Genomic DNA, 10,199 nt, shown 5'->3' on the forward strand with positions numbered 1-10,199 from the left:
CCAATAGTCAGCAGTTCTCCTGGAAGGAGGGAGGGAGGACCATGGGGAGTCTCCGTATCTCTGAATCTACAAGGATTCCTGGAGGCTTGGGGGTGAGGGTAATGAGGGGTGTGTGTGCTGCAGAGAGTTGAGCGACAGCCACACACAGGGATGGATCTGCAGGTCTCATGGGAGAAGCCTCTCTCTGGATCAGTGGAATAAGCCAATTTGTGCCCCAACCAATTTCCCCCCAAGGAAAGAATCAGCAGGCTTTGTGTAAAGGGATTAAGGCATTAGCCTGCTCAGCAGGGAGAAGGGCTCTTGACTCTGTGGCAGTGTGGCCACGTTTCCTTGTGTCCGTGTGGCCACGTGGGCTGCTGTAGGCCCTGGCTCACTGGTCCCAGGGCCTGTGGCTAAAAGGAGGCACTGCTGGTGGCCTCTCTTGGGAGGTGGGTAGGTGGGCCATGCTGCCTGTGCCCTCCTCAGGTTCCAAGAAGGAGCACTTCCAAGGCGTGGTGAGTGGGGGGAGGTGGGCAGGAAAAGATGCCAGGGAAAGATCTGAGCCCGGGTAGGAGTGACAGTGATGTGTAGTGGAGATCCTACAGCCAAAGGACGAGCAGTTAACAATGCCGCTTCACAAACAGCGCCCGAGGCTCAGAAAGAAGATGTATCTTGCCAACCATCACACAACAAGTCACCAGCAGAGCTGAGACTAGAACCCAGGCTCCTGGTCCAGGGCTCAGTCACTGATTGTTCCAGCCACACCTGGCTGGTGCCAGGGGCCTGTCCTGTCCACTCCCTGCGGTGACTCTTTCTCCCGCCTCCCAACTCCAGAAGAGGATCCTGCTGGGGAGCCTGGGGTGAGATCCCAAGAGCCTTTCCATGTGGACGTGGACATAGTGGGATAGGTCTAGAGACCAAAGCAGGATTCTAACAGGCCTGGACATATGTCATGGGCCAGCAACACCATCTGCATGAAAGTCTTTTGCTACAGAAGTGGGGTGGCTTTTTGCAGCTGCTCAGGAGAACAATCTGGCAGAGAAGTGGGAAGGTAAGTCTGGGTCTTTCTGGAGTACGATTGGCCCTTGACCAGTCTCAGGGACGTGTGTCCAGGCCCTGTGAGGAGAAGGACCACAGGCAGAAGGGGCAGGAGTGTTGGAGCCAGCCAATGGAGCTTTGAGTCCTGGGTGGGATGTGGTTCCCGGTGGAGGCCTTCCCCCATCTTCTCAGAACCCAGCATGGCTTCAGCACTGTGTGGATGACAGGGAGCTGACTTTGTAACTTCGGAGGAGATTGGGAAACAAGGCCCTTTGGGCAGAGGACATCACAAGGGACCCAGAGATGGGGAGGAACAAGTCCTGCGGCTCTGCCTGCTCCCTGTGCCCTGCACTTCGCTTCCCTTCACCTGCCCGAAGACAGGTCCAAGCTAGAGGCCTGGTCAGGCCCTGGAGAAAAGCTGGGGGTTTCGGGAAGAGAGGGTGGAGCAAGATTGGCCCACACTACACTGCCTTCCCCCCATCCTTGCTTGCACCTGCCAGGGCCTGCATGAGCCTCCTCAAGGGCCTGGGCTCAGGACCCCAGAGCCAGCAAGGAGCCCTGCGCTCCATCTCTGTGTGGCTGGCCTGGGAAAGGCCTCTGTCTCCTCTGCTGTAAAATGGCATGTGGAGGGGGAGAGAGAGGCCAGGACTAGATGCCCACGTGGGTCCCTCCTAATAGACCCGGCCTGCCTTCCCAGCTCGAGCCCCTGAGACAGCCCCCATTCTTCTCCCCTTTTCAGAGGACCACCTCGTACCACGTTCTAGGATCAAACTCTCGGTACTTGGGAAGGACCTTAGAAGGTAGCTGATGTGCCGTCTCTGTTGTTCAGATGGGGACAGTGAGGCACAGGGAGGGTTGGCCTTGCCCCTCCAGGGAGTCTGTAGCAGCGCTAAGACCAGTGCCCTGTTCCCCGGTGTCCGTCCTGCTCTCCCCTATCCCTTGGCACTTCTGAGCAGGAGGCAGAGAGCATTTTCTCTGATCTGAGCAGGGGGTGTGGGGGTGGGAGTGGCTGGCTCCTCCCTCAGGGGCCCCAGGCTCGTCCAGACAGGCTCGGCAGGAATCTGCTCTGGTTGGAGCCGCCTCCCTGAGGGCTGCCCCAGGCTGGGCCCGGGGCCTTGAGGTCCTGGGGATGTTGCTTTCTGTTTACTTTCTGCCGGGCTTGCACAGCCTTGTGGTTTCCACTTGGAAGGGCTGCAGTGGGAACTGCAGGGCCTGCTCTGGGGGCTGAGCTGCATCTGTGGGAAAGCTTGGGCCCTGCAGCTGCTCTGCTGCTGAAAGTTTGGAATTCAGCAGACCCCGTCCCTGAATTCCCATGCGGTGGGCTCAGCACTGGCTCCTCCAGCTACTGGCTCTACCCGGGCCAGTTTAGAGTGAGAGGGTGGCCAGATCCTCCTGGGGGTGAGTCAGAGAGATCTTCCCATTTAGAGAGGATCATCACCTATTTCACAAACAGGGAAACTGAGGGAGGAGAGGGGCAGGAACTTGTCCAAGGCCACTCCTCGTCCATGGCAGAGCTGGGACTGGAACAAGGCCACCCGGTTCCCAGCCCAACTTGAAATCCTCTCATCCCTTTGGGCTTCTCTGGAGTGGGGTGGACACTCCGGGATTCCCGAAGCCCTAAGTTTCCCATGACTTCCCTCTGGGCTGGGGCACGGTGTGTATCCTGGAAGGGGCCTGGCCTTCCCCACTGTGCCCTGGCCACGACCCAGGCCCCGGGCAGAAGGGGAGCTGGGAAGAGGCTGCCCTCTGCTCTTGTTCTCCCTGGGGTCTCCTCGGCCTGGCTGCTGGGGGAGCCCCGCCAGTCCCTGAGAATGTGACCCACTGCTGAGAGGCCTATAAGGCTCCTCCCCATGCTGGCTCTGCAGTGCCCAGGTCTGGGAACCAGAACTTGGATTTGAATTCCAGTTCCTCTATCTATTGGCTGAGGGGCCTTAGTTTCCTAGTCTTTAAAACAGACATATCCCACTCCCCACCTTACAGAGGATAATGGGCGTGAAGTGCCAGGTGAGCTGTGAGGGCTTCAGCCTACACACTAGACTTGAGGCCACTGGCCACCGGCCTGCTCACAGCAACAGCTAGGAAGGGGCTGAAGTCCCATCTTGCCTAGACAGGCCTGCCACCACTGGGGCTGTGGCAGAGGACCCAGAAGGTGGGGAGGAGGGCGGTGACCGTGCCAAGCCCTCCCTGCAGAGTTCTTGCCATCTCTGGGGAGCGCCGAGGCAGGGTGCTGGGGTGCGGGTGGCCTGGTGGGCGGCTCCTCTTTGTAAGGCCCATCTTATTCTGTGCTCTCTGTGAGACGAACTGATAATTGAGCCGCTTCTCAATTGAGCCGTTTCTCCCTGATTTTTATGAATCTGCAGGACGAAGGAAGCAGCGCTGTCCTGCTGGGGAGACTGTGAAAAGGAGGAGATGAAGGGGAAGTTGCTTATCTTCGCAGCCTTTCCACTTGGGAGACTGTTTGGCGTGTGACGAGGGAGGAGAAGCCGATTTGAAGCCTCTTGGAGGAGGAGGTCTCTGCTGTTGCTGTCCCTGGCACAGCCTTGCCCATCATCCCCTCTGGCCACCTGCCTCTTTAATCCATTTAACGCCTCTTCATCGCTGTTTTTTTGTTTTTTTTTGTTTTTTTTTTTAAATACTTTTCCTGAGCTGGGGCCCCCAGGGCCTCCTTGATGGCAAATGGTGTCGGCAGCCCCTGGGCTGTTCCTGGAAAGGGACAGGCTTCAAGGTCAGGCTGCTGCTGGCTGACCTTGAAAGCTTCCCCAGGCAAGCCCCTGACGTGCCTCCACTCTCCAAGCTCAGCGAGCTCCATCACATTAAAAAGCTGTTAAAAGCGCCCGTCTGGTTGGCTGCCTCTGAAGCTCTGCGGCCGGTGGTGGGGAAGGCAGCCTCAGTTCAGGGATGAGCTCCGCTAGAGGCGCGGGTCTGCCCCGGGGACCCAGGCCTGGGAACCGCCTGGCAGTTGCCCACCCCTCCATTCTTACTTGAGGGATGGCAGTGGGAGGATGACACTTACCCTGAGCCACACAGTGGCCTAAGTGCTTTAGGTGGGTGAGCTCACTTCATCTTTACAGCCACCCTGTAAAGTAGGGCTATTAGGAACCCCATGTTGCAGTTGGGCTCAGGAAGGTTAAGACACTTCTCTAGGGTCACACAGCGAGTAAACAGATGAGGAGACCCTCAACCCCTGAACTCACTGGCTCGGGCCTCACCCAAAGGGTTCTCAATGTCCACCTACCCACTCTGCACATCATGCCCGGCCTGGGCCTCACCTGTGGTGACCTTTTCTGGGTCGTGGCTTGCCCTGCACTCATGGGCACAGAAAGCTTCTCCCCTCTGGAGATGACTGGGGCTTTGGCCTCGGTTGCTGTGTGGCCATGGACAAGCCCTTGGGCCTGCCTTTCCTCAGGTCCGGAGTCTAGGGGGTGTAGAGAGTAGGGGGTGGTTATGGCTGGGCTTCAGGGCTCTTTATTCAATTTGAAATAAACCTAGCTGTAAGCTTCCACGGTGGCTTCATAGGCCTCCCCAGGCCTTTTGTTTGCCTGCTAATGGTTTCTAGTGCCCCTGCAGGGCCTGGCAGCTTCAGAGCTCACTGAGACTAGCGGCCAGCAGACTCCTAGGCTGGGGAAGGCTATGGGGAAGGCATGGACCTTCCTCCTTCACCCGGCCTGGCCCAGTCTCCCTGGGGACACACCACAAGCATGAGGTGGGGTAGGGGCAGCATGGGGTGGCGCAGGGTGATGGTAGGAGAGGTGGGAGAAGAAGACTCCTCCCAGGGGAGGTGAGAGAGCTGGATGCCCCCCCCCCCAACTCTGCTTCTGGTTGTGATGAGCCCCATGTGGCTCCATCATTTGTGAGACCTTCAGATTTGCCCAGGAAGGCCCATATGCCCTTGGGCAATTTTAATGCCAAAGCATGATCTGTTTCTCTCTCCCCACCTTTCCCCCATCACCGCCTCCCACTCTTCTCCCATTCCTCTGCTCCAGCCACACCAGGCTCCCTGCTGTCCACAAGCACCCCAGACCCACTGCTACCTCAGGCCCTTTGCACAGGCGACTCCTGCTGACAGACCCCTCCAATTGGGTCCACATGGCTGGCTCATTTCCCCAGCTCCTTCAAGTCTCTGCTTGATGTTCATATTTTTTTTTCTTTTTTTTTTTTGAGATGGAGTCTCATTCTGTCGCCCAGGCTGGAGTGCAGTGGTGCGATCTCGGCTCACTGCAACCTCTGCCTCCCGGGTTCAAGCGATTCTCCTGCCTCAGCCTCCCTAGTAGCTGAGATTGCAGGTGCATACCGCCACGCCTGGCTAATGTTTGTATTTTTTAGCAGAGATGGGGTTTCACCATGTTGAACAGACTGGTCTCAAACTCCTGACCGTGTGATCCACCCGCCTCGGCCTCCCAAAGTGCTGGGATTACAGGCATGTGCTGCTGCACCCAGCCTGATGTTCATCTGCTTGCCAGACCTGCCCTGAACACTCGACTTTAAACCACCTCCGTTTGGCCTTCCCCGTGTCCTGACCCTGCTCTGTTGCATTCCACAGATATATTGCCTTCTGGCACTTTGTAATTAACTTACTTATGTTGTTTCTTGTTCTCCTGCATTAGAATATAAACTCTAGGAGGGCAGGCATTGTTGTTTGCTTTGATAACATTGAACCCCTCCCCAGTACTTAGCACAGTGCCCAAACACAGCGTAGGTCCCTAAGAAACACCTGCGGAATGAGTGAGCAGATGAGTGGATGGGTGTCAGTGCATCCTAAAGCAAACTATCTGTAACATTTGTCTCTTTAGGGACCAGAGAATGGGGCATTGGAAGACCTAGGTTGGAGCCTCACCTCTGCCCTATCTTTGCTGTGTGACCTTGAGCAGGTCACTCTAACTCTTGCAGCCTCAGCTTCCTAACAGCGCCCCTGCCTGGCCTCTCTTGCAGGCCCACAGCATGAAAAGAGAGGAGTTCCAGGAAAGGGTTTGGCAGATGGCATCCCCGCAGGACTGCCTCGCGGCGCTCTGCCCCATCCAGCCCCTACATACTGGCCATGTGACCTCAATGCTTGATGGACTCACTTGGCCTCTCTGAGGCTCGCTTTCTCCATCTCTAAAATGGAGGATGAAGCAGGTTCAGCCCCACAAGCAGGCGGCACTATGCAGGGGACATGGTGAGCCCTCTGGAAAAGTTCACCTGATCCAGACGTTGCTGGGTCAACAGGAAGGAACGACTTTCACTCCTCTGCTTCGAACCACCAGACTGTCCTTGGCCCTCCCTAATAAAGGAGCAGAGAACAGCAGAGTGGACAGGGATCTTGGAGGTCAGCAGGGTAGCTGCTGAGCCCGGAGGCAATCCAGAGGTGTGACGAATCAGAGTCAGCCCTTTACTGAACACTCAACTTTAAACTGCCTCACGCCTGCCATGAGGAAGGCACCGTGCTGGAGGGTTTCACCACGGTTCTCTATGTGTCTCCGGGGAGCTCACTGTCCTGTCTGAGGCCCGTCCGGGATCCGGACAGTGGAGCTTTCAGGTTTGTGTGCACCCTCTGCCTGCCTCTTCTCCCTGTCAGTAAGGACGTAGGTGTGGCTGGGAGGCAGACTCTGGGTGGAAAACTGAGCTCCTGGTTCTGAACAGTTTGAGGGTCTGGAAGTCCTTTAAAAAGATGGTGAAAACTATGGACCTTCTCAAAGAGAAGCACACATCCACATCCAGAGGCAAAAACCCCATCGCTCAGAACCCTGTGGATGAGGCAGTCATTATCCAGCGGTGCTGTCACTATGGCTGGGGCTGGCCTTGATCTCTGTTGCTTGATTCCACATGTTCATTCTCTCCGGCCACATTATCAGATCTCTAGCTCCAACATCCTGTGTGATACCAGGATGGCCATTGCCATGATCTTGTCCACGGGTCCACTTTCAGCAGCTGGGCCCTGGAGGGCAGCACACAGCTGATGATTGGGTTGGAGATGGGGGAGTCAGGGGCAGATGGTGGGAGCTGTCCCCAGCCCTGCCTCTCTCAGGACCCTCCTGGGACTCAGGTACATGAGGTCCCTGAGAAAGACCCAGTTTGATGAGACAGGCAGGAGGAAGAAGAAAGAGTGTAGTTTAAGAAAGTTTTCTCCAGCTCTGGTTCCTGCATCAGTCCTGAAAGAAGGCAGGGAAAGGATTATTCACCCATTTCACAGATGAAGAAATAGAGGCTTGGAGAAGTCACGGAGCACACAGAGCAAAAAAGTCAAAACCAGGTTTGAATCTACTCTGATTACCTCCAGAGCCCATGTCTTGTCCCAATGGATGGAAAATTCTTAACTATTTAACTCAATATTTTGCAGCTACTGTCTACAGAATTCTGTGCCACACAACTTGGGAGACACAGACCTACAGGGAGATATAGTTCCCACTGGAAGCACCCAGGGCAGTAATAATTATCATCATAACAAAGGAATAATAATAGCTAACATTTTGGAGCGCTTACTAGGGACCAGCATTATGCTACACAGTTTTCATGGATTATCTCATTGAAGCTCTCAAATATTTTGGGGTGTAAATAACAGTATGCCCACTGTTTTTGTTTGTTGTTGGTGTTCAGAAGTGTACATCCATTTTTGAGAATGGGGGCTCAGCGAGATTAGGAGCCTTGCTCTCAGTGAGGGAGGAATTCTGGCTGCGACTCTGTCCCTTACTACCCGGGCATCACCTCTGTCAAACCTGGGCAGGTGCCTCTTAGACCTGGCTGAGGTTGGCTGAGGCGGGGAGGATGGAGAGGTTGTGAGTAGGCAGCACCTATTCATATCCACAGTCCAGGAACTGTTCTAGAAGAATCATATTCTCTGTGCCCTTGTCGCCTCTGAGCCTTGGTGTCCCAGCCTTTCGATCCTCTCACTTCTGATGTCCTTGAGCCGATAATCTGAGCCATTCTCCAGGATAAGGAGATGCTTGAGGTCGAGTGAAAGGTTGAAATTTCTGCAGGAGCAAAGAATGACTTGATGCAGGAGAGAAAGGCTGCAGGGGAAAGCGAGTGAGGCAAATCCCCAAGGCAGAGCAGAGCCTTCCAAAGGGTGCAGGGGAGAGTCTTAGGGGAGGGGGCCAGCCTTGCTTAGCAGCCCCAACCTCAACAAGGACCCCTACCCAAGAAGGCCCGCAAAATAGCAAATCAATGAAGACAGCAATGAAAGCAATGAGGAGGGAAGAGGGACCAGAATCCCAGCCACATCATCACCCCTCACCCCTTTTTCTGGCCTCAGTTTTCCCTTTGTGAACAGAGGGAGCTGGCCCTTCTGTCATTTGCAGGATTTTCATCTCAGGCTGGCAGCACGAGCTGGAAAGGTGAGGGAGGTCCCTGCCTTCCCCGGCCTCGGGTCTGTGATTGGCAGCACCTCCTCCTCTCTTCCTCTCCTGTCCCTCCCTTCCCCTTCCCTCCCCTGCTTTCCTTTCCCTTCCACCCCACCCTTCCCTTCCCCGGTCTTCCCCTCCCACTCTTTCACAGCCCCCAGCGTACTGTGCAGTTATTAGTTTAGGTTCATTTAGAATCAGCTTAGCAACCCCACACCCCTGGAACCTGGAAGCTTAAAGCACAAGATGTCTGGCAAATGGAAATTCAATTGCTTTAATATAGAGACTATTTTGCTGCAGTCGAACTGGAGCCTCTTATTAAGAATCTGATGGAATTTCTAAACAGGGAGAGAGGCCCCAAGGAGGGGGCATCGCCCATCGCACACCAACATTGCTCTTGACATATTTATGGCTCCAATAAAATCTCCCATCTGGTATATTTTAAAATAAAATTGAAAATTTATCACTTTCCCTGAGTCGGTTTGTCGTTCTCCCAAGGAGGAGATAGCCAGCCTGAGATTACAGGCGAAGCAGCAGCGGGCAGCAGGCGGGCAGAGAGGTTAGGCTGGACTCTGATTTAAATTTCAATACCTTCCCCATTACAGCTGTCTGGGCTGGGAAAATTACTAGGGGAAGCAGGCCATGTGCTTCTCCTATTTCTCGGGACGTCTACTTGGCTGTCTCTGCCAGGGTCCACAGACTTGGTCTGCTCTCCCCACTACTTAGCAAGGTTTGGATGAACGATGAAATGGGAGGAAGCCCCATCCTCCAGGCCTAGGAATCACCATCATCCATTTGTGCCTCTCTGAGGCCCAGTGGACACCTTTGGGTGCTGCTAGATGGTTTGGGAGGGCCCCTCTTTATCAGGACTCAGAGATCAAGATCAGGGCTTAGGCTCAGGTGGGGAGCAGGGTTCAGTCTGTAACTAGCATTGGGGTTCAGTCTAAAACTAAGATCAGAACTTCAACTCAGGCAGGATCAAGGCTCAGTCTGTAACCAAGGTCAGGGCTCAGGCTCAGGATGGAATCAAGGTTCATTCCATTAACAAAAACAGGGATCAGATTTCATCATCATAGAAGTCAATTCATATCTCAGAGCCTCGATTTCTTCTCTATTCAAATGTGGAGCTAGGTATTGCCCTGCTTGCTTCACAAGCACAAGGCTTTTTAGAGGAATAAATGAAAACAAGAGTACTGGGCCGGGCGTGGTGGCTCACGCCTGTAATCCTAACACTTTGGGAGGCCGAGGGGGGTGGATTGCCTGCGCTCAGGAGTTCGACACCAGCCTGGGCAACATGGTGAAACTCCGTCTCTACTAAAAATACAAACATTAGTCAGGCACGCGTGATGGCACGTGCCTATAATTCCAGCTACTAGGGAAGCTGAGACAGGTGAATCGCTTGAACCTGGAAAGTGGAGGTTGCAGGGAGCCGAGATCGTGCCATGGCACTCCAGCCTGTGATAGAGTGAGACTTCAACTCAAAAAAAAAAAGAGTATCTTTCTTTTCTATAACAACTTACACTTTATAAATTGCTTGCACATACTTTATCTCGTTTGGTCCTCATGATAACCACCATTTTAAAGACAATAATACAGGCTCAGAGAGGTTAGGAAGCTTATTCAAGGCCGCACAGCCTGTAGACACAGGCAGGAAGTAGGGGCTGGGCCCAGCTGGTCCTGACTCTAAGCAGTTCCTAGAATACTGCAACGCAAAGAAGCAGTGACTGAGACTGCACTTGTCCACCCAGGAGTCATGTTCCCCTTTTTCTTTCTCTCTTTCTTTCTTTCTTTCTCTTTCTTTCTTTCCTTCTTTCTTTCTTTCTTTTTTTTTTTTTTTTTGACAGAGTCTCGCCTGCCCACCCAGGA

General features: G+C 54.2%; 1 long non-coding RNA gene across 1 annotated transcript; it reads left to right on the top strand.

Annotated features, from left to right (window-relative positions):
- The first annotated feature begins 231 nt into the window (after positions 1-231).
- LOC115835402 lies at positions 232-8,802 on the top strand. The gene is made up of 2 exons (XR_004030366.1): positions 232-1,030; positions 5,808-8,802. It is a non-coding gene; the product is annotated as an uncharacterized LOC115835402 (long non-coding RNA).
- Positions 8,803-10,199: the final 1,397 nt, after the last annotated feature.

The sequence above is a fragment of the Nomascus leucogenys genome, chromosome 6 (assembly GCF_006542625.1).
Source record: "Nomascus leucogenys isolate Asia chromosome 6, Asia_NLE_v1, whole genome shotgun sequence".
Lineage (NCBI taxonomy): Eukaryota > Metazoa > Chordata > Mammalia > Primates > Hylobatidae > Nomascus > Nomascus leucogenys.